The following is a 25,678-nucleotide window of genomic DNA, read 5'->3' as shown; positions in this document are numbered from 1 at the left end:
TTTATTCACTGGCAGTTGGTAACCATTTGCTCTTATACCAATATTGTGCTTCGACTGAAAGAGCTCTTGTCCCTCCCTAGTGCTTTTCTGCTTCAGATATTTATAAAGAGAAGAAATCTCCTCTAACATCCTTCTTTTCACCAGACTAAAAAACAAGAAAAAAGACTTCTTCTGAATACCCCACTAGCTGGGGTATTGGGCTCAGTCTAGACATGGTAGGACCTCAACCACCTTCTGTGTAGGTTACACTGCCTTGCTAGCCAATACCATGCACAGCGTGTGCCCCTGGTACTCTCAAAACCAAGCCAACAGGTCCTGTGATATTCTTCCACCAGTCCTTTCAGAACTCTATCACCTTGACTGTGGCACATTTAGCTCTTTTAAATACTTTGTTACATGTCTGTTGTTTCAATATTCATACTCCTTTTTCTAACTACTCCACATTATTTGTCTTCACTGAATATAATATATCCAGCTCAGGTATTGAGATGCTTAAAGACAATTTGTAGATTTGACCTATCCGTATTGCACAGCTGCTGTACTTCTTTCCTTGTTCTTTTTTATTATTATTATTATTTTATTATTATTATTATTATTATTATTATTATTTATAAAGTTGAAGAACCTTGACTGTTTGTCTCACTACCGTTTGCAAAGTCTAACATGCTTCACTTTGGCCATTTTAACCTCCCTGATAAGACTTTAATCCTTATATAGATTTTCTTGCTTAGTCTTACTGCTCTTCCTGAGTTGGTTCTTCACTAAGGGCTGGAGTCCCTCAGGACTTAAGAACTTTTTTAGCTGCCACTTCAGAAATAAAGTTTGATTTTTTGCATCTTTGACTGAAAATAAAAATACATCCCATTTTCCCTTATGTTTAATTATTCAATCCACATGACTTCATCAAGTTTATAACAGTATTTATTCTGATATCTCTTTTTAAAGAGATTGCAAAAGACTTTCCTCCTCCTATCAAAATGGGAAATGAGAATTGCTGTCCACACACACTTCTCTTATTCAAATATATGCAATCTGGAAGCAACACAATATTTTTCTTATTTTATGAAAAAAAAAAAAAAGAAAAAAAAAAAAAGCAAGCAATTCAATTTACCAGCTTGCAACAGCTCTACATACTGCTTTGCTTTCTGCTGCTTCTGGATTTTCCTTACTGGTCCTGGCTGTAACTATTCCCTAGTCATAGCTTGATTTCTTTTCTTATTGATCATTCTATTTCCAAATTGTAAAAAATAAATTTGAAAATAAGACCTGAACATAAGTGTATGTAACTCTGAATACAGAGCTGTATATGTATATATGACTATATGTATACAAATATATGCAGTTTCTTTATCTCTTAAGGTCATTCTGCAGTAGAATGTCACCAATTTATTGGATTGTTCAAAGTGTCCTGCAAAAATGATTTCATTGTTTTGCTCATATCTCAATGAAATTAAAATTGACTCAATTTATGATCACTCAGTCAGTATTTCTGCTCTACTGAAATGTCCTCCTCTTCTTTAAGTTTGTTCCCAGGCCTTGACAAGGATCTATGGCAGATGGCAGCATTACCTGGCCCAAAACGAACACTACTCTGCTGACTGTATTTAGCTCCTCTGGTGCCAGGTCCATTGATTCTTTTCAGCAAGGAACAGGCAGCTGCGTGTCATGTCAGATGCTGGTGTAGATCAACCAGCAGCCTGTATCTTCTCACAGTTTCCTATCTTCTGCAATTTCTAGCTGTTTCTGGCTTCTGGCCCCTCTATTATCTCTTTCTTGCTTTGTGGAGATAGTATATCAAAAAATTGCTGCAGAGCAGCTATCTTCTGACTGTCCATTTCTCTTCTTTATTTCCAGTGCACCAAGTCCCTATCTTAGTTTTATTTCTTCCCAATTATCAGTTTTCTTCCTCCACTTTGCTAGTGGGCCACTCTTTGCAGCCAGGAAATCTGTTCCCTTCTAGACACTTTTGCCCATTAGATGTACAGATCTTCAGATGCCCACGAAACTTACTCTCTCCTTTTTTTATTTCATCACATCTTCACATCCTCATCCAAACTGCCATGCCACTCAGGCACACAATTCCATTCCTCAATTCTTTTCTTCCACAGGTCTTACAAATAAGAGTTTTCATTCCTTTGGACCTTATTTTAATAATGTTATCTTTAATTTATTTATTGTTGAACTAAAACATTCCTGTGTATTTCAAATGTTCTGACATAGAAATGTTTTAATCAGTAAACATAGGAATCTGATATTTGCCTAACATTTCTCAGATGCTAACATTTTTTTCAGAAATGCATGTTATAAAATATAAAGAAAATCCAAATTACACAAATTCACATAGAAAATGAAATATGATTGCATAAGGTCTCTTAATGCCTGAATGAGCATACTTCAGATTCTGTGTACAGCAAGTTGCTTCCCATTTCTACCCAGAGAAATAATGTGCTCAGTTGCTTCTTTTATTCATTTGAATTATCACTACACTAAAGTAAACAATGCAAAGTCCCATGTTGACTTAATACAGAAAAAGGAGAAATATTTGGGTTGAAGAAATATTGTTTTCCAATGGGTATGCATTTAACTTACTAAAACTAAGATTTCAGTTAATGAAAGTACCTTGTGCTAAAGAGAAAAAGAAAAAAAATGATTCAAAATATACTGTATGGGAACAAAAAAAAAGCACAGGGGAAAATCATTAAAGCTACAGTCACACAAAGTCCTTGTCTTTTTTTTTTTCTTCTTTTTTTTTTTTTCCATGTTTTCTTTAATGAGATTTTCTCTTAAACATTGGTCTATGTGTGGTATGGGATCCTGGCTGATTCACTCAAGCTGTACTTTGTTTTCAGCTCTGGCAGCCTGCAATTCAACCCTTACTACTCAGAAAGATGGAGGCTCTCACAATTTCAGTTTAGAAGGCTGCACTTTGCAGCCAATTACTCAAATGTAACATAGGTTCAAGTGAGCTTTCTACAGAAAGATAAACTGGCTTATGCCCTGAAAGGGAGTATTCTCAACAGCTCTTGGGTGCACAGAGAGAGATCTCATGGCGCATAACATACTCTTTGTTGTATGTCAATATGGTCTGCAGTAGGTTGGGGAGGGAAGTCACAATCCAAGGGCCCTTGCCATGGCAGTGGCTCTGTTAGTCCCTGGACGTGAGATGTCCCAGGCACCCTGTGAGAGGAAAAGCCAGAATCACAGCCGGTCATGGCCTGGCCCATGGAGGGCCTTTAGGATGTTGCTACCTCAGTAATATAAATACATAAGGCCAGGACAAACTCCAGCCCACAAGGATTCCTTCTTTCAAGTCAGAAAAATGTTGAGAATGTTTTATGGCATATTTAGGACATTATTAATTTTTCATTTTCTATCAAGGAACAGGCGAAGAAAATCATTAATTTACAGACAGCGATTGATGTGCTTCTCTTACATATTGCATTTTGGGCATAGATATCATGGTGACAGCACACCTGCAGTATGAAAGGAATAAGAGACAAGCACTTAGCTGGAAAAATTGTATTTATTAACATTCTGACATTTTATTATCTCCCCTATTTCTGTTAATTGCACCTAGAAAGCAGACACAAAATTGCCTGCACAATGATAGTCGGGAACCTTAGACCTCAGCTAGTTCTCTAAAGCAATAAGAAATACAGCAAAATCAACTATGAACATACATAAGGAAGTATGATACAGGACAACTGATGATGAATTTCTCCTCAATAGGAATGAGACTGTGATGGAAAAGAAACAGTTCAGAAGAAACTCCTAAAGCTCCCCTATTAATCTGGGGTATCCTCAACTGCAAACAGGAGGAGACTAATTTTGGCTGCATACAACACTATACAAAGAAAGCATGTCTCAACATGCACCCCAGTGCTGGTCCATGAATGTATCCTGACCTCAGGATGGAAAGAAAGATGCATGTGACCAACCTCCTGTTAATGTAGATTAGCTTGCAGTGGAATCTACTGAAAAGTGTGGACTGCATCTTCCAACAGGTCCCTAGAACATAAACTGAGTCTTTGGGCCCTCCTTAGGTACGTTCTCTTAGTGTGTGCAGGCTCAAAATAACAAGAGGCTCTAGCTTGTAGTGGTTTTGACTTTGGTTCTTCCAAACTCCAGGCAAAATAAAAACAGAAACAAAAAATGAAGGACTTAACATAAAATTTGATACTCAAACACTGGCAGCTGGTAAAAGTGTGATATAGATGTGTATAGTTCCAGCTGAAATTCAACATGGTTATGAAAAATGACGATGTCAAAATGTACTGGAGGAATCAATGAAATGAAGTCCATAAAACTTTAATTAAATCAATTACCTAGTGCAGAACAACACCAAAATTGTTCATAAGCAGTCTGCAAACTGTAACAAAAATGGAAAATAACTTTTGGGCTAAGGAACTTGTGTGATATTTTGAGAAAAGATCTATTATCTCTCTACAAACCTGTGTCTCGTATCCTCAGCCAATCCCAGCTACAACAGGACTATCTGGAGGTAAAACTACGAGTGGGCTGTCTTTCTGAACAAAGTTGTTTTAAACACAGGCCATTTTGGGACAACAGCATGATCAAGAACTGGGTATGTACTGATCTACTTGGTGCTGAAGGAACAAAAGATAAAAAATATAGACTTTATCGTCAAGTTGATGCTTCTCTTACACTTTTCAAAGTGACTACCTTTACAATATAAGGCTCCTACTTAATCCACGAAGCTATGCAGCCTAATCTATCCAATACCTTGGGCTATCAACTCTGTCCAGCTGGTCATTAATCCCCAGGAAATAATCTGCACCTCAATTGTTACTGCTTAATTAAATGTAGCGATCCATCTGACATACAGAATAAGGACAGAAAGGAACCCTAATGGAAGGTGACTCCTGCAGAATTGGAACTCACTACCTTTCCCTTGTAGACATGATATAACACAATGTTTGGTTACAGTTTATACGTGTTTCTATATATCAAATTACTATGGAAATGCTTCCTATTGAAAGTAATGTAAATGTATTTAACCAAGTGAACATAAAAAATGCCAGATAATTCATTCCTCTTCCTCTGTATTTATTCTGATCTGTAGGCTCCCAACAACAAGAACTGCTTACTACTTTGGACTTGTCCTATGCCTGCTATGCCTTCTCCTATCAAAACAGTGTGATGATAGACTTTTAGAACTACCATCAAGGTTGGTAGATTTGGCAATGCAGCTCAGAGCAGTTTTTAACAGTTAAAGAAAATGACCACTCATTAGTTCAGGAAAATATTAGCATATGTACACATTTCATACAAAGAATTACTTGGCCTCTGTAATGCCTCTTTAATATAGTGAGGTTAACTTATTTGTACAAAAAATCTTTCTCCAAAAATAAAATATATTCATGTGCTTCCAGAATTATCAGGACTATGCAAATCAAAACACTATATCAAAGTTGATTCTGTAATGACTGTAGATCTGCTAACTTTTCTCATATCACTACTCTAACTCTCAACTCAGTATTCTATTGTTCACTTAGCTTAGAAAATAACCTTTTGATTGTCAAGCAGCAGCAGAGACAAGCAAACATTTCAAATTATAAAACTTGATTGAGATAAACTAAAAGATCGGCTTTGGTGGGCTTAATCATACAATGAACACAGGCTAAAAAGTGCTGAACACAGAAGTTCATGCATTGCTACATGAAGAAGGAGATGATGCAGCACCAAGTTACAGAACTGAATACTGAAGACCGTTCTCCAGACACTTGTCAGATAGACACACAAAGAGGAACAGATTGACATTTTGCACGCACACCTGATGGGGCCCATGTTAGGTATGAAAAGACAAACCAGACTGCTAGCCCACACACTGGCATTTTTTTAGGGAGATTGTTTAAAAAGAGAAGTCCTACAATGGTGTCAGTGATAGGTCTTAGGATGGATCCAGCCACCTACTTTGGGGGACTCCCAACTCTTCTCACTCGTACCACAGACAAGATCTACTCTTACCTCTTCCTAACGTATTTGGAGTACAATTAAATCTTTGCAGTGCTTGTCTCGTTTCTCAGCTTTTCTTTTTCCACCTCTAGAATTACTTGCAGTTCTTTCAAATGCTGGGAAGTATAAGCAAAATTTTATGATTGCTCAAAGGCTTCAAACCTACTTCTTTTTCCAGTGCAACCCCTTTCTAGTATTTATACTCAATGTTGTTTTCAATTATAATGTTGTTTACACTGTCATTAATAAAGGATGAAGCACTATAATTATTTCCTTTTTTCCCCTTATGTTATTATCTGTTAAATAGTCATTAGGAAGCTCAAAACTCACATTTATTTTGGTAGAAATTATTTATTACTACTGTTTGCAAAAATATTTAAACTGAAGTATGCATACTAATGAACTACATGAAATTCACTTCAACTCACAGTCCAACACAGTAAAAGAGTGTTAGCATATAATATATTTTCCTAAAAAAAAAAAAGGGGAAAAGGGGGGGGGAGTATGAAGCAGGTCTCACACTCATGTTTGAAAGTTTAAAAAGCTGTAGTTTAAATAGTGCCAATATATAAATAGTGCCAATAAAAGTAAAAAACAAACAAACAAACAAAAAACACATACAGAAAACAATAAGACATACAGAGTTGAAACAGGATAGATTTTTATCCCACAGGATACCTTACATGCAAAAAGAAGCATCTTATCTGTCTAGGAGGGTGAGTACTATCATTTTATTGCAGAAAGTAAGTCATATAACAACAAGCTATAAACCTGCTGGTGTTTAGTTGCTTATTTATTTTGTGGACTATAGTTATTCTAGGAACAAGACCCCCTAAAATCCAATAAAGTGAATGGAAACCTGTTGAAATAGAATTTTTTAAAAATTAGACTTCAGTGCCCAGAGAAATGATTGTGGAAGTTTTAAGACTTGCATAGAATGGTTCAGCATAGTCTGGCCAGTGGGCCTCCCAGCTTACAGGACGTGAAGATCAGTCCCTTTTTACCAATTCCCTTTAGAGAAACTTTTGCATTTCTAATACACACCAAAAAATAGTTATACCTTTTGTTAACAGCTGAAGAACAAGCATCTGTGACAATGTCACCAGGGACTCCACTACACAGGCACAAGCAGGTAACAGCAGGAACAGCGCTGAAATTATGTTGGTAATTTTTTTCAATAGCAAAAAGTTTCCCTTTATAACGTGGTTCTTGTTCCTGTTGTCAAGTCCTCAAAAGAGTACTCCAGTACTCACTGGGACTGCTCCTTTGGACAAAAATATAGCAGATAATTGAACTGTTCTATTTGCTGAGCAGGATGTTATGCAAAGAACATCTGGCATGGACAGCTAGGTGCCAGCTTAACTTCACAGTGAATGTCAGGCCCTTCTTTGGTGATCCAACCACCAAGTGACAATCTTCTGCCCTACGCCTCACTTCTTTAATTCTGACGAATCAGTCAGACACTGAACCAGAGCTAGCACCATGTAAACTGCTTTTGAAGATTATTTTTTTCCACGCTAATAATGTACTAATGGTTTTCCCCTGCAAGACTTGGATTTATTAACTTCTCAAGGCATTTTATGGACGCTTTTTTTTTTTTTCTATAACCTTTCAGTAATGAGACTGTAAACACCACATGGAATGAGGTAGCATGGTGTATTAATAAATTCTCCTTACAGAGCAGTCAATAATTGTCTTATTGATTAGCAATTTACTGATGATTTTTAGCACAATGATATGCTCACAAATAATAATGGGTATTTGTAGGAACAGGAACCCAAGCGTACAAATGAGAACCTGTGTATACAGATACTTGAACAGTCTGTAAGTAACAGTCCCAATTATTGCAATACGTTCCACTTTCTCAAACTTCTGTGCTAGTCCATAGGTCTCACAGGAATCAATGGGATACTTAACGGGTACAAAAATCTATGTCTGTAAATTAAAAAAAACACCAAATCCAATGTAAATTAATATTGCTATGTATTATAAAAAAGCTCTATGACAAAGAAAGTTACATTTAAAGTTGGTAATTTTTAAATCCCTTAGCAGTGGATAGGGGCAGAGGTATAACAATCCAATCTTATGTGTCTCTCACAAAAACACAGGCATCCAAGTTCCATCTATTTGTCTTTCATACAATGCAAGTTCACCTGGTAATAATTTCTTAAGTAGGACACAATTCGTCAGATGATAAATACATTGCACCATGTATTCATATTCCCAAACCTTCTATCCAGACATCATTCATTACCAAATGAAATTTTGGACTTTTTGTCCATCATTTCCTCCTGGAAAGAGTCCAGCGGAGGGACACAAAGATGATATGGGGCCTGGAGCATCTTCCCTATGAGGAAAGGCTTAGAGGCCTGGGTCTGTTTTCTGAGAATAGAAGACTGAGAGGGGATCTTATTAATGTTTACAAATACCTTAAGTGTGGGAGACAGAGGGATTTGGCCAACCTCTTTTCAGTGGTTTGTGGGGACAGGACAAGGGGCAATGGCCAAAAAATGTAGCACAGGAAGTTCCACGCCAACATACGAAAGAACATCTTCACGGTGAGGGTGACGGAGCACTGGAACAGGCTGCCCAGGGAGGTTGTGGAGTCTTCTTCTCTGGAGATATTCAAGGCCCGTCTGGACACCTACCTGGGCAACCTGCTCTAGGGAACCTGCTTTGTCAGGGGGGTTGGACCTGATGATCTCTTGAGGTCCCTTCCAACCCCTACAATTCTGTGATTCTGTGATCATTTCAAATGTATTTTTCAACAGAATCATGACATGAAGGACTGAATTCCTTCATGCTCAATCACTGACTAAGATTCCTAATGTTTAAATGACTCCTTTGGAGATGCTTCATGTCTTCCTTGACTTCTGGATTGCATAGTCAAGTGACTAAAGACAGGTAGAATGAAATGTGAGCCCATTGGTATACAATCTCCAGTGATGCCTAAATACTGTCAGTTTGTCAGTCTCCCTACTCTTCTGGGGGATGCTGTGTTTATGTTCCACACAGCAGAATAAGCAAGAAAAAATATACATATATGCATATATATATATATATATATGGGAAAATGGACAATAAAAATCAGAAAAATTGTCAAGTTGTGCTACAGGACAGGTGCACAACCGAAAGTTATACTTGTTCATGTCTTCAAAATGAATGGGTGTCAAGCTGAGAGTGTCCTTTTATCACTTCATGAACATGATTTAATGTTTGGTCAGTTCACCAAAATGAATAAATAAAATGAGATTGTTACTATGCTTGTTTGCAAATCCAAACTAATAAGAGCTTTGCTGAGGTGAAATAAATCTGCATTACTGAAATACTGTAAAGCACAATATAATAAAGATCCAATCAATCCACCTCTCACTGCAGCCTGTAGCAGTATTTCAACTGATTTCAACGAGAGCTGCATCAGTCTCTAAGAAACCTTAACGCATGCTCTCTGCTAACCCTCCTCCCCACCCAAACGAAGAAACACTGAACTCTGCTCTTGTCTTCTGATTCAACATCACGTCTTTCCCCTCCCTCCTTCTGCTGTAATAAATATTCTCTCTCTATCCCTGTTACTGACAATAATGTATGTGAACTCTGCACCACATACATCTGTCATTATTAATGACTATGGTGGAGAAAAGCGATAGCTCACTCTTAGGAACCAAAAGGGCAAAATGCTTCAGAATTTTCCATTCACATTTTCTTTTTTAAGCATACTTGTTTGGTGACTCTCCAAAGTCATAAGTATGACTCGAAGAAGAAAAATCTCTCAGTGTTTAACCTTTGCATAGAAAATCATTTGTTTAAACAGAGGGCACTTGTTACTTGGAAAGTCTCATTTGCTTATAATAAAGCTATGCTCAGTGTTTTGCAGAATACAATAAACACAACAAGATGTCTTCGTCCCTGTGGAAAATAATTTTGTTGCTAGCAACATTACATTTCTTCCAAACAAAAGGCTTAAACAGGGATTGTTTTCTTTGCCATTCGTGTCCCTGCCAACATTGTTAACCTAGAAAGTACAAGACTGGATCTGAACAAAATGTGGAATGTACTGCCAAAATGACAGTGAGCACGTGACTCATACAGGATCCCAAACTCTTTCAGAAAGTCTGTCCTGATAATATCACTTTATGGGGGCTGGATGCAAAGACTAGTTATTTATAAGCAGCTGATGAAATATTGATTTTTTTTTCTCAACACAATGCAGACAGAAAACAAAATTTGAGAAGATACATCAGTTTAAATGCATTGCTACATAACAATTTGTTCCTAATGTAACGATGTGCTCAGTGCATCAGGTGTTTTCCATGTACCAGACTGCATAAATGAGGCTGACAGAACACATGTTTCTAGTAAATTTTGTGTTTGGAAACACTACACCTAACACAGTGCACAAGCAGTATATAACACAAACTATGTATGCCACCAAGGGTTTTGCTTAACACATACAGGTCCAGAAGCCTCAAACTTCCACTTTTCTCTAAAATTTACACTGTAAATAGTTCTATATTTTTTTTTCATACCAGCTACTCTGGCCTTAGGTAAAACTGCATAACAATCACTTGTTCATTGTGCTACATGTCCTGAATAGACAAAGATACTAAAGAGCAAATGAGATGAAAAAGTTGCTTTCTGCTTCTGCTTTCTCAAGTCTGTATTATTTCATGGACACATTATTTTATTTGTAACCAGCTCATGGGTTAAAACTTTATGTTCACATTCCACATGAGCTATACACTATATGTATCTGTCACTTTTCTTTAGCATTCATGTTGATAAAACTTGCCGTGAAGGTTATTTTGACTTACTGGAAATGGGCTTTTCCACAACATAAATTTTAAGGCTTAAGTAGACTGGGAGACCCGCGTTAAAACCACTAATATGTTCAGCTAAGTCTCCCTTGTCTTCACTCAGCCTCCTTACAATGTTTTAAGAAGTTTTATTGACATTTGAAATTCTGAAAATGTCAGTTCTTGGCAAGTGTTGCAGTCTAAAAGTGTTATTAGTAGATCTCCTAGGAAGTATAAAAGAATATTTTGTAGGAATAATTTTGTCTTTCAACAAACCTTTTGAAAATGACGTGATAACCACAAGTTCTGTGCAGGAAAGAAAATAACCTGCTGATTCTTCAAATTATATTCAAGTAACAAATTTTTAGCAAAGTTATATTATTTGGTGAGTCACTAGTCTGCATTCAAGTCATGATCCATTTGAACAATCGGCATTTCCCAAAGTACTGTTATGTTCTGAAAAGGAAGAGAAACACTGTGAGAAGAAACCTGCTCTCACCATACTCTACCTCATTGTTCCCACCATCTCTCACCTAGTTGGTATTTGATGGGTCTGACGCCTGACCATCTCTAATCAACAGGCCTTCCAGTCACTTCATGTTAGCTTGCACTCAGATCTCCTGAGTGTTTTACTTCTGTAATTCTTGTCATCTTCTAATATGGATGAGCACAGTCATGCTCTGGTCTGCACCAGCACCAGCAAACATCATCACTGCTGCTGGAAGCCAAGCTGTGGCAGAGATTAATCTACAACCCTTGTGGCTTGTTTTCTTACCCTATGAGCAACATATTAAAGTCATCACAGGGCAGAGAGTGAAAAGGCAGGTATCATGCACCTCAAAGGACTAAACTCCATGTGTGGCTTCCAAGTTAAGATGGCATATTATAGTTCCAGTGCTCCACCAAGGGTGACCCACTAAAGACAAGGATGATGAGCTCTATCTTTGAGATAGAGCAAAAGGGGCATCAGCCTCCAAGTCTCTCCTAGCCTCTTCCTCGCAGGGTCAGAGGAGTCCTCAGGACTGAAGCCAGTCACCCCATCTTACTTCATACTAAGTTATTTGTAACTCAGAATGCCACAAGATAGGTATCTTGAGGTTTGGGGGGGAGGGGGAGGAAGTCTCCCGCACATTGTGTCACAGTACATTTGAATTTTAATGTGTTCAAGGGCTGAAAGAGTCTTATTTAATTTCCAAGCCACAAAAAAAAAAAAAAATGCAACAAATTATCAATAAATATCACAGGAGCATAAAAATCATTCATTTTCCCAAACTGGTCTGAAACAAATTAGTGTGAATCACTTTATCCTTAAAACTGAGAAAACATTGTGGTATTAAATACTCAATATTATCAGCCAAGCAAATTGGCCCAGGTCAAATGAGCAAATCTAAAAAATGAGATCACTAAATTTTCTCAGCTTGATAGCTTAGTAATAAATAATGTGCTTCTATTCAATCTGTACATTAAGTCTTTTATGTGGCCTTAAGGCACTGTCTTATGGCTGTGCCCATTACGGTGTAGCCATAGAAACTGACACATTTATTTCTTGGATTAGTGTGCCATTGAAAATATTAATATAATGCAGTAAATGGGGATTTAATCTAATCTACTGATGGTAGGATGAAGTTACTAAAAGGTTGTATGCTCTTCCAGTGGAAGAAAGATTATATCTGTATAGTACAGCTCCAGTAAAGCTGGAGTACTGCTGATGTTTTGGTTACAGACATCATCTAAACAAGCCACGATGTTACACGTACTCTGCTGATTTAAACAGGTCCTAGGAAACATACAGGTATGTCCACCAGGCAAAAAACTGTTTCATATCCTAAGACTTTTTCCCACAGTTAAAGTGTCAAAACTAAAAGTCACAAAGGAAGAGAGGAGAAGCTCTGAATATTGTATAAGTAGTACAAGTGAAAGAGCATCTCACCCCACACATATACAAAGCTGTACTTCACGGACATGCCATTAACAGCAAAGCCTATACACATATGACAACTAACATTTTAATAGCATTCTGTTAATACTTTCATATCTCAAAAGAGCAAAAAAGCATGCAATAAAAAGATAAAGAAATCTTAGTTCTTAAGCAGTAAGATCTGTGGATTTCTTAATTTGTAGGTCCCTACCAGGTGGCCATAAATATTAGGGCACCCATTTCAGTAGATCATATTTGACTCAGGTTCCTTGTAATAATTCATAGTACTCAAGTTCTGACTACCCTTTACACTGCAGTATACTACATAAATTCAGAAGATATATTCCGACAGATGAAGCATTGTTGAAAAGCTAAGTACAGCACTTTGTCCTTGAAATGTTAACATGTAATGCCATAAAGTATTCAAATAATAATTTACTCAATCTTTCAGGGTAATTAATTAAAACGGTCTAGGTGTTAGAGAAAATCACCTTGAGCTTATAAAATTGGAATGCCTCCCCTTTTCTTCTCTGCATGCAAGCTGCTCCAATGGACTTACCACATGCTTTCCCAGTTATGGTTTTTGATTTCAGCAGATAATAAATAGCCAGGATCTAATTTTGCCATGTCAAAACCGATTATGTTTCACAAGAAAAGGTGGAGTGCTCACCTACCAGATGAAGGTGAAACATAAAACCACTTTTATTTATGTGATGTGTCCAAATTCAACTCAATCTGGCACTAGGTACTGGGAGCATGTAGACTTTACCTGTCACACAAATTTATGCATCCCTGGAAAATGTCAAATATAAACATAAATTTAATCAAGGAATGGAAACCTTTATTATCAAAGAAATAAACACAGTTTTTGACAACTAATGTAAATTATCTTAATGTATTTTTCACTGTTTTTCAGAAGGTCAAAAAAAAGAGAAGAAACATTGAACAGAGACATTTCTGATGAAAATATTTCAAACAAGTCCCGGTCCAATTATTAATGCTTATGTTCCAAAAGGAATTTCTGCTCTTTAGCAACAACATTGTATTCAGACGAGAGTCCCTTTTCCCATTCATTACAACGGGTTAAAACAGAAGGCTTGTAACAACAGATAAACAAGCACTTTGTATTATTCCGTAGTTTTCCTCAGTTGAGTAGTCTTTGGACAGCATTTTAATGGCTGAAAAAAACCCTGCACATGATGAATAAGGATGCCATTCTCAATTAACATGGACAAAGGATCATAGCCGTATTTGGCAAATGAGGTAGCTGTGGTGTAAGAAAAGCAGGAGTATTCACAGACATTGCCACATACATCACTGTCTGCAAATCAAAACAAGTTAATGACATTTTTGTACATCTGCCCAACTACATGACTACACATTAGTCTGGCAAGTACTTATTAGACCCAAATTAAATAGCACAATGATTATAATTCATATTTACTAAATATAGTGTTATTAATTTATACTGCACTAAAATGGTTGCTACCAACATATAAATAAATTACGAGTACTGAACCAAAACAGCCCAAGTTATAAAATATATTATCTTCATTAAATATATCTCTGCTCTACAGATGCTACTATCCATAGAGCTTCCATTAAGATATATACTGTGGGAGAGGAAGCATCAAACTGTTATCCATTCTCCACAAGTGCATTAACAACACACTAAATTCTCAATCCCAATGGCACCCACGTATTTGTTACCGCTCCCCTCTTGGTTAGCCTCCATGCTCATGGACTGGCATACGTAATGTCACCATAAGAGAAACATCAGCATGCATTGCATAGGTAGGTTTCAGTCAAACAAAGCCCAATAACACAAACATCTCAGACAAGGCCAGCTACCATAAACTTTATTCAGTAAACAGAGATGCCATCTAAACTACGTTAAATATCTTACACAGAAATTCAGTGTACTTATGCTATCCAAATTGGACAAGATTTCCCACTTCACAGAAGTCCATCAAGAACTTTGAGACTGATTAGTGAACAGTGGAGTAAAGACACTACAGTTCAACCCATACCTAGGGAAGAATAAAACAGCTAACATTTAGAGGAAGAACCTAAGTCAAGAAAGATCTATGCCACACACAGAGATTTTTGTTGCTGTTCAATATCAGAAAACTCTTTCCTGTCTTTCCAACCATGCCTGCAACACAAATTATATCTATCAGTGGTTATACACTAGCTTAGCATACCATGCATAAGCTTTATCATCTTTTTAATAAGATGCTACAATAATTTTGGAAGTTTGACAGTCACAGACTAAGACATACTGTTAAAATAGATGAACAAAGACAAGGATATTTAGAGGAAATATCTCTATCGCCTATCTCTATTTCTAAACTGGCTGTGCCAGTTTTCACTGAGGATTCCTAACCCAAAGCTTTACTTTTATTTTATAGCCTTAGAAAGCAACCAATATGTCTCTCTGTTACAATCAAAAGTTTCTAATTTAAATACTGACACCAAGGCAGTTTTCTGAGGATGTTCTGATATCCCATCTCTTTAACCCTAAATTCCATTTTATCCATTTTTAATAACCTGGACCGCAAAACACATCATTGCTAAACTTGCATATTTCTTTTTATCATATCACTAATCATTAGTCCAAATTTATGCAAAATAGAACCTGGACACACTTTATTTCTGTATCATAAAAGACTTTGCTTTCATCTTTTTTTTTTTTTTAAAGATCTCACTTTTCATTTTTATGGGATCAGTTTTCCAACAATTGAGCTTATCAGCCACATCTACACTGCTAGTAATTCAAAACCATGGCATATTTATTGATTCCAAAAAGCTATTACATGATATCACTTACATCCCTGTACTTGATTAGACTGAATTATTGGGGAAACTAACAAAAGATTACTCAGAACTCAGCAGAGAGCTTATATAGATGTCTTACCTGACATCTAGCTATTAGCTCTTGAACCCTTATTTATACAAATTACACACACAAATTTTTACGCAAAACACAGGATGTAGTTTTATCTTCATTTTATCATTCCACAATTAAAAAATAATAATCAAGAAATAGGTTGTAGGTATAAAACATATTTATTCACTCCTTTAACAGAATATGCAAAGTTGATGAGTAGGATGTATTTTGACTGAACAACATCCAAATTCAACTTAAATCTGAGATATATACTATATCTGAATATAGCATAAATGAGATATTTAAATATGAATATAAATTATTCACTTCTTTAGACAAAAAAGCCCATAAATTTAAAACATGAATATGTTAATTAGATTTAAATTCATCCATTATAGAAAATATTTTGACAAGTATCCTAAGAACTGTGTTTTTAAAACAGTTCAATGCATTAAATACATGCAAATTCTGACAGTCAAAAATGCATACTGCATAGCTGAGATACTATCATTCTTCTTCACAATCACTGCAGCCTCTAACTAGATACAGATTTTTCATGACAGACAGAAACATTTTCTTCTGTATATCTCATATTCTCAGACTTCTACTTCAAAATGATTCCTGAAGCACTTTTAAAGACAGATTTAAACTACTGCAAACTAGAATGGTTGTTATACACTTCACTCAGCTGGGACTGCCAATGCCAGATCACATTCAATATCTTTTTAAGTAGAAAAACCTCTGTTTGCCACTAGAATTGCATCCACTGGTGAGTTTTAGGACGTTTCATTATTGAATTACACACAGTAACGGTGCACCTATAGGCTGTTTCCCAAATATGCCCAAGGTAGATGTATATATGGGGTTGTGCACAAAGACAGATTAGTGCCTACATCAATTGGAAGTCTATTCACTGTTTTGCAAAATCCCCAAGTAATTTCACAGCACGGTTGCAGAACTGGCTTAAAGCCCATTCTAAATTTGTAACCGAAAGGTGAAGTCTTCCCTCTCTTTGCTTCATCACCCTTATACAGTCACACAGTAAACCAGATCTGCTCATTGATCTAGAGGAAAACTTGTTCTGAAGAACTATGAAACAACACTGTATGACCACTTTCGAAGTCGAGTATCTTTACACAAAGACATGTTGTGTGGGCAGGGGCAGGGAACCAGGTGTTTCTGAAAGCCCAGAATGTGAACATGAGGATGGAAAGACATATGATTGTTTTAAAACAAAAACAAGTTTTCTGGCATGGAAGTTTTCCTCAGCCACTGAAGTTCTCTTCCAGCTGCTAGCACAATTTATCCCACTTACTGGGTAGAAGACCTGCAGGGAATCTTGTAAGGAGCACTGCAGTGAGGCAGGTTATCAGTGGGTTGGTCCATTTGTCTCTTATCCCTGTTTCACAGCCTGCATGCACCCCTGTCTTTCTAACAAAATACCTTTTGGATTGATCCACTACACAGGGAAAAATAATAGTAACAGATTATTTTTTGAGGAAGGTACAACTCAAATGAAACTTAGCTACACTTTTGCAATTGTGGGAGGGACAGTTAAAATGTGAGGTTGTAACTGTGATAGCTGATGCTGGTTTGATACTTCAAAATCTTTGCATTTGATGGACCTTGGAATCCACATGTGCTTATAGGAAAAATAACACTCAATAGAAAATAAATTTAATGTTCTTGGTATGGTTTCTTTAGGGCCAATATGTATAAAACGCAACAGTCCAGAAAATTAACCCCAGGTGTATCATTTCATTAACACCAAAAATGTGCAGAATATTTAGAACGATAAAACTTACGTAAATCTTTATGTCATGAAAAGGGGTGTCTAAGATAGGGTTATGTACCTGACATGAGGCCAAACTGCAGTCCTTGAAGAAAGGAAAACTCCCCTGGACATCAGTGGCATTTTTGTCTAGGGAAAGGACTACAAGGCCCAGACTGTGATTGAAATACTCTGGTACCATATGGCTCTAAAAGCCAAAGAAGTGATAAGGGCAGGAGAGCTGTTATTTCTGTACCACAAAAAGACAGATTCTAGAGACGTTATTACATTTAAATGTATTCTGATATTGCATTCCGCTTTTCCATCTCAGCAGACACTGTTCCATCTGAACAAGATGGACACAACATACAGCACAGCATTTTATATTAAATGTAGTTGTAAGGGAAGAACAACAACCTTGGAATGACTCACTCCCAGGGCCAATTCATAGGTTACACTGAGTATGAAAGGCAATTTCAGAAGAGTGGTGGAAGAAAAAGAGTTTTATAACAGAGGTGATACAAACTAATTTAGAGACAGATACATACAGAACAGAGTATGCAATGTACCATACACACACTTTTTCAAGGGAGGAAATAATGGTTCCTTTTTCATATATGGTGGTATCTGCAAAAAATAAAGTCTAATTCTGTTCAGTGCTGTAATGAAATCATTATATATGCTGAAACATATTAAAAATTCAACATTAAAAAGACAGCAGCTTTCTCCTTGCACTGCACTGAATCTAAACACAAGATACTAAGAACAGGAGACTGCATTAAGGAAGGGTTGGTGACAGACATTGGCAGTCCCGTACAAGTGGTGTATGTAGAATGTAATAAGATATTCAGAAGTGTATTTCAGCCCATACACCAAAGCACTGAGAAGGTGAAGTTTTACTCATGGCTGCATTACTTTTTAGGATAATGGGACAAAAAGAAAATAAAAGATTTGTTGAATTATTTCACAAACAGCTTGTCACAGTTCTGTATCCTGAAAGATACATTTCTTTTTCAGGAAAAAAAAATCAAAACATAACGAAGTTCACCTTTTAAAATCTAATGCAGCAAACTTCTTTTAGCGCTAGGACTACGTAAAAATAGCATTTTCTACAAATGAACTGTACCATAAAAATTGATGCTCATGAAATGTTATTATAATGTGAAGTTTAAAACCACAAAAGCAGGAAAATTCTGAGTTTAACTGAAACTTCATCCTTAGCCCACCCAAAAGTGTTTAGACACAGCAGGGCTTGCCAAAGAGTAATAATCCTATATACAAAATATGCTGCCATAACTACAAATTTCAAACTAAGTATGGAATTCCATCTCTAATTCTGACCTTTCTCTTCCCCACTTTTGTGGGTATAAACAGGTCCTTTCATCACTCCAGCACTGGTGTGGTTAATAAACTTAAGGTATTTTTTTAACTATTTCTGTGTAACAGAATTCATTTGCCAGTTTCTCAGCTGTGCAATCAATCCTATGATCTATAAAGGCAGAGAAAAAAGAGAAACATACAAACAAACAACAAAAACTAAATAGTAAAATTCTCTTTGCAGAGTATTGTGGAGTGGCCCTAAAGGGAAAAGAACTCACATAAATGAGCAGTCCACTCCTTGTACTCTACTACACTCAAATCCAAATGTCTTTTTTTTTTTTTTTTTTTTAAGAGCTACAGGCATTAAGTATTGAACCACCAGATAAGGGCTGAAATAAGACCTGCTGTTGAGGAAGAACGAGGTGCTCATCCAAGTTAAGAGACAGCAAATTGGTATGTGGAAATGAGTGGTCTTATCAGAGGTAAGGTCAACGGGACATGAGATGGCATAGCAACTCCTAGTGTTTATCTAGACCTCCTTCACAATTAAGCTTGTGTTGAAGGGCCCCTCCCTCTGTTGCTGCAGAACTGTCACAAAATGATTTCCTGACATTTTTGGACTCTACCTTCTTAAAAGACACTCCCTGGCAGGAGATGGCAAATCATCTGCTGAAGAGGCAACCTCAGCTGTAGGATGTCAAAACTTCTACTGAACATGAGAGATGGAAGTAGCAGATGAAGTCAGTGATGGAATAATTAACATGACATGTCATGGACTGAAGAGAAAAAAATGCTTCTCTCTTTAAACCTCAGAGAAGCCTCTGCAGCTCTGGACTGGTTCTGTGAGGCAGCAAACATTGCCTGGAGTCAGCAATTCCACCAAAAGAGCAATATAATGCTCCATAAAGGCTCCCGTAAATGCATATTCCTGGAACTTTTCAAATCACCCAGTACTACTTCAGTTGATCAGTCCTAATTTTAATAGTTGTGCTGCCATGTAAATCTGAATTTTTCTGCTTCCCTTAGACAGGCACGCTGTCAGTCTAGGCCTTTAGAACCACAGACTTCTGAATCACTCTGAAGAACTGAGGTCATAAGTTTGTCTGCCTGGGGCACCCCCCCCTTTCTCCACTGACACTAAAGTAAACTTCAGGACCCGCCAGCAGTGTCCCTCTCACCTAGCCAGCTGGTCAGCTTCCCCTTGGAGCTATTAGAGTGGGACAGAAAGCCATGTTACCTCACCACAGGTTTCACCATTAAACAGGTCCTGATTATTATGGTAGCTTTCTATTTTAACTCCTAATAAATAGGGAAAAATGCATTTTACTTCTGTTATTTTCAACTTCGAATGGTTCTATTACAAACTCAGAAGTAAGAAAGAGGGAAGATTTTGATGAGTGAATAGTAGAGAATCAAATTCCAGGTTTGGTACATCAATGTGCCTTTTGCTTAAACATTGCTGGTTGTCTCTTTTGTAATTACCTTGTTCCTAAAAAGTCTGCAATCTTCTCCTCCAATGAAAAACTTCTAAATTAAAACCTTTATATATTTTATTCTGAATAAATGTTCACATGCTGAGTTTCTGAAAAGAATGAGTAAAACCGAAGCCAAGTAGAGAATGCTGCTTTAGTATTTCCACTGTAATATTCTGTCTGAGAAATTTCTTTGGACTCAAAGCATTCTTAAAAGGGCAATGGATTCAGCTTATAATATATTCTTCCATTTCAAAAATATTTTTTCTCTGAGCTTTCATTATTATATACACAGAAAACTCCCTTGAAGCTCCAGAGACAAATATTATAAGACAACCTTACAAGCTTTTATATACTTTATCCTCTGGTTTTACTAGACCTAAATTGATTTATACAAACTAGAGAGTTTAATATGAACATACATTTAACAGATGTTACTTTACACATTTGTATATTAGTATCTTCATACAGTAAAGGTACACACACTAGGGTTTCTCTTACTTCACAATTGCAGGTTTAACTGTAGTACATATTACTGTAATTCTGGTCACAATACCTGTATTTGGAGTTCAAGTGATATTTTTAACCTTGAAAACTACACCAGCTCCATTATTTGTTGCACTATCTTTGAAATTCAGCAGAAGAGACATTGAGATGGAAAAATGCATTTTATTTGAGCTTTTGTTCAAAGGTAAACTGTTGAAATTACTAAATCCTTAATATACACCTGGACTCCTCAGCAAAATTTGGGTACTGTGACAAAATAACAGCCAAACACAAATATTCTCTTGTTGGACCCCAAATCTTTAAAGCAGAAGCACATCTCATGACAGCTTGTATCAAGGTATCCATGACAGGAGAGGACTGATAAGAGAGAGCTGAAGATTTTCCTAGCCACAGCAAGACTTGATCCTCCCATCGCTTACCATGGAAAAACTCTCCCTGCTGCTAATAGAGTTAACTCTGCAGCAGGGAAATCTGTGCAGCAATGTTGAAGAGACTCAAACACTCCAGACACAATAGCAAAGGATCCAACATACAAAAAAGTTATTTTTGAAAGAATATTACTTGGGTTACAGAGTCAAGAGGCCAAAATTTGGAAAATACCAGATTTAACGATGCCTGAAAGCCTAATTTACATGCCATTTGTAACTGCATTTATAATAGAGTTGCAATGGCAGGATCACCCATTCTACATCCACTGCTACAAACCACCAATTCTTGCAAATGATTATATACAAAAATGCAAAATCAAGACGCCTTTAACCTGGCATTTTCGGCCTTAAAGTGTTTGACTTCATAACCTAACAAAGTCCTGAACAAATCAAGTCCTTATGACAGCAGTGTGGTAATCTTCTCAACCTTATTATAAGAGCTACTATAGTGATTTACAAAAATGGCCCTGGTGTTAATCCAAAATTACAGCTTCAGGGTCTGCTCTCATTTTAATCAAAACCTCAGTCACTTGCTGAACCTACCTTTACCATGCTGCACAAAATGAATATTTTCTTTCCTCAACAACGAAAAAAAATATTTAAACATTCTTCATTTTTTTCTGGATTTTCACTTCCAATCTCTATAATTATTCCTGGGTTTGGGAGTCTTGCGGCCCTGATGACTGTGATGGAAGTCTCCCAAACCCAGGAAGAATTTTAGAAATTCTCTCTAGAAAAAAGCTTTATCAGAACTGAAAGTTCCAGGGTCTGAAACTTGCACAGGTGTGAGCCATCGAAACTCAAAGATCTTTGGGTGTCAAAAACCTATGTCTTCTCATTGATGCACTTGTTCATAGGACTGGAAGTTGAATGCATACTTTACAGAGTGAATCTTACTTTCAGATTACTATCTTTGCAATTTCTCTATTTTCTGCTTTTAAGTGCTGAAATTCCTGGAAGTGTCAGCTCTCAATAGACCCAACCAGCCATTGATGTCACAAACCAAATCAGAAGGGGTTTGCTTCATTAGAAATAAAGTCTTGCCACTTTTCTTCTAAAGAATTCATTTTTTTAAACACTCCTAAAGGTTTACTGACATTCAAAACAAAATTGGGAAAGATTCATGTTAGTCAAACACAGAAGTTAACAGGCTCCATAGAAGTTAAACAGCAAGATGTCAGACAAAGTGATGTGCCTTGGTGTTGCAGCCTTAAGACTCAACAAGTGGTTGACATCTACCATTCCTATCCTTTACACAAATATAAGCTGGAAGTCCAATTTGGCTCAACACAAAGGGTAAAAAGGCAAAAGGCAGTCAATTTGCTTTTCATCCAGGAGCACTAACAAACCAGGAAAAAAAAAAAACACTTTGCGATTAAGTAATAATACTGTCCCAGGCGTCCTCCTGGAAAAAATGCATCATCCCCCTTTAGATTTCAATGCCTCTGTACAGGCGCAAAACACTAACTCAGCTAAAAGTTCCCCACAATTGTACTGTAGCTATGCTTTCAGTTGCTGATGCTTTACAATGTTTAAAAAAAAAAAAAATAAGCCAGTGTTGTGGTTTCCGTTGTAAAATGAAACCTGGTATCTAATTCAAGACATCAAAATATAATAACTATTTGTAATACTGAATCTTTGGCTTTGTCATTTTCAACTGCAATCTTTGCTGTGGAAAATGTTGAAGTGTATTTATCAGTGTAATTTTTCAGTAATGTATCATTTACTGTTCTTAAGAAGAAAAAAAAATATTTAAACTTGCATTGCAAATAATATCAAAACTCTGTTTTATTATTAGACTCACAACTCAGGTCTCTGCCAGCCTAGGTAAGTCTCCCACTAAAGTAACAGTTTTGCCCAAACAAAGAGTGTGGATTGAATTGAGAATAAATGAGAAAGCCTGCTATCTCCCACACATGCGAAAAACATCCCCCCCAAATTCCCCAGGCTTTTTATAAAGGTGCAAGACTCAAGGGCAGTCTGCCTCAGTAAATTTTTCCGCTTGTTTTCCCTTTTTTTTTTTTTTTTACTGATTTTGTTCAAAGTACTCTTAGAGAAAAAAAAAAAAAGTAAAAAGATAAACATGCTTCTGCTAGCAAATGCCAGAAGAAAAACACATTCTAGCAATCTTTGGCCAACTTAGACTTAAAATGAATTTACATCATCAAAATATGTCTTAATTGTGTTAAAACATTCTGAAAACATATTACAGACCTTCCTCCCCCGAAATTCACAGGAATATTTTGCTCTACTGTCCATTCTTGACTTACATGCACTTTTTCTCTCTCTTTGGAAAATATATCAATTGCTTATTGAAAAAAAAAAAAAAGTATTTTGGCATGGCTGACCTGTAGAGAGATGGAACTAAGCAGAGTCAGTGAATCCACTCACTCTGATATGCACACATGATATGCAATTAAAATCTCCATTCACATTCCTACAGGGTTGTCAATCAAGAGAAAAGCCTTTTTGACAACGCCCAGTGAAGCGTACCAACTAACTGCTGAACAGGAACTTAAACAGTAACAGCTTTTGTTACTAGCAAGAACGGATTTTACCAAGATTGGGTTCAGTTTCTAAAGAAATTATTATGTTAAAATTTGAGGGGCTTTTCATTAAAAATTAAAATGTGTCACAAAGCCATTGTGTGTGAAACTATCATATTATGTAATACACGAGTGTTATCAGATACATGTGGAAAAAAAAAACTCTGACCTTTTTGGTTCTAGCAAACAATTTTACCTTTCATATTTAGAACAATGAACAATGATTACAAGCCAGTTTATAGAGGAGAACATTTTTGCAATTGCATTTTGTCTATTAGGTAGGCACTACAGAATATCTTTTATAACATCCTAAACTGGCCAGCCACAAAACTAACACCACACAATGCCTGCTACTAACAGAAATGACACTGTGAACAACTTATTACTGACACACCGGAAAATTATATGTATCAATTGCAAGTACTTGTAACTCTGAAAATATCCTAACTTGGAATTTTTGACAACAGAGAAAAGCATATACAAAAAAACCAAAAATATTTGATAAAAAAATCTTTGATAAACACTGAAGAGGCTAACATTAACTTTTTAATATCCAGTTTGATAATGTACAGCTCATAAAAGCTTTAATATACTTCAAAATCACATCTATAATGGTAAAAACAGTAAAAATATTGTTATTCATCTTCTATTTGTGCTTTGAGTACTACCTTTGAACAACTATTTTTCAAACATTTTAATATTACTAGATATTGAAATATTTGCCCTCTTGCTTATCATGCTCTGTAACTGAAGTGAGAGCAGATGCATCCTGACTATTAACAGTCATGACAAATTGCCTTACTAATGAATGTTACACACTGAAAGTGCCATAACTGATTAAACTACAATTTCCCACTACCAGATAGAGAGAGACTTGGGAACTCCAGCAGTGGACAACTCTGATGTTCTGCCAACAGGCCTTCAGGGCAGAGTGTGGTATTTAGAAAAACACACTGTAAATTCCATATGAATATATTCTAAAAGACTATGTGTATACAACAGGTTTTAAAGAACATTAGATGAAACAGCTTAGGTTTGTAGCTGATGAGCCATGCAAAATGGATGTGTTTTAACAATTCTAGTATCATTACAAGGCTGAGTTGAAGAATATTTCTGTTGGGTTCTTCTTACCCCTCTCCCCACCTCCCCAAACATTGCTTGTGCTTTGCTTTCACATAAAATCTTTCTTTTGTCAGTCTCTTTGTTGGTGCAAAATTGGCAGCAGTTCAAATTCAAAGTACTCCTATTCATTTACTGACCATTAAACCAATGTCATTCTAGTTCACATCAGCCAGAGAGCTAAGCTCTAAAAAACATAAAAGGCTTGCTTCACCACTGACGAATAATGTGTACATTTTTACAGAGCTTAAACCTTAATGCTTTGCCTGAAACTAACAATACAGTATATCTTATCATTCCTTTTTCACAAGCAGGCAGCTGCTGAAACGCTTGCCACTTCAAAATATCAATTGCTTGCCAGAGTTGTCCTCAACACACCCTGTCAAACTCATGTATATTGTGCAATGAAAATGGTGCAGGACTGAAAGCTAGAAATTGTGTCAAATTCTGCTGTAAGGGTATGATGTGCGAAGAACAATGTATGACAACCGCAGAGACTACAAACAATAGCAATGGAGCCAGACACTACATATATCACAAATACGCTTGTACATATTTTATTGTATGTATTATATACTTAAAGCATGACAAATGTGTCATTGAAGCTATGTGATGCACTAAATGGAAACCCTTCAGCTAGTTAAGCTTTTTCATTTCTCTTGATGGAAGTGTAGTGGTATTTTTCTGCCCTCTGAACATTTGTTTGTAAATTTCACAGCACAAAAAACAAACAAACAAACAAAAAACCTTAAGGTTTTCAAAATGAGTAACAGAAAACAAAAGACAATACTACAAGATGAGAAAATGAGATTTTGTTCAATTAACACTTTTGCTTTTCTCTAAGGACACATAGCCAGGCTACCTTAAAGAATATCTGTGGCTATGCAAGACAAATACAATATCACTGTGCCCATAAATTACAGTATACCTAATTTTAA

At 36.4% G+C, this 25,678-nt stretch overlaps 1 protein-coding gene and 1 long non-coding RNA gene across 8 annotated transcripts in view; both read right to left on the bottom strand.

Moving 5' to 3' along the window:
• The window catches only part of TOX (thymocyte selection associated high mobility group box), a 223,756-nt gene that overhangs the window by 189,527 nt on the left and 8,551 nt on the right, over positions 1-25,678 (bottom strand). The window lies entirely within an intron of this gene.
• Positions 1,160-24,255, bottom strand: LOC310895636. Its single transcript, XR_014580823.1, has 2 exons — positions 8,648-24,255; positions 1,160-8,561 (listed from the first exon to the last, which is right to left on the bottom strand). It is a non-coding gene; the product is annotated as an uncharacterized lncRNA (long non-coding RNA).

Source organism: Anser anser, assembly GCF_964211835.1.
Source record: "Anser anser genome assembly, chromosome: 2".
Lineage (NCBI taxonomy): Eukaryota > Metazoa > Chordata > Aves > Anseriformes > Anatidae > Anser > Anser anser.
Note: the sequence above shows the minus strand (reverse complement) of the source record. Positions and strands in the feature narration are given on the sequence as shown.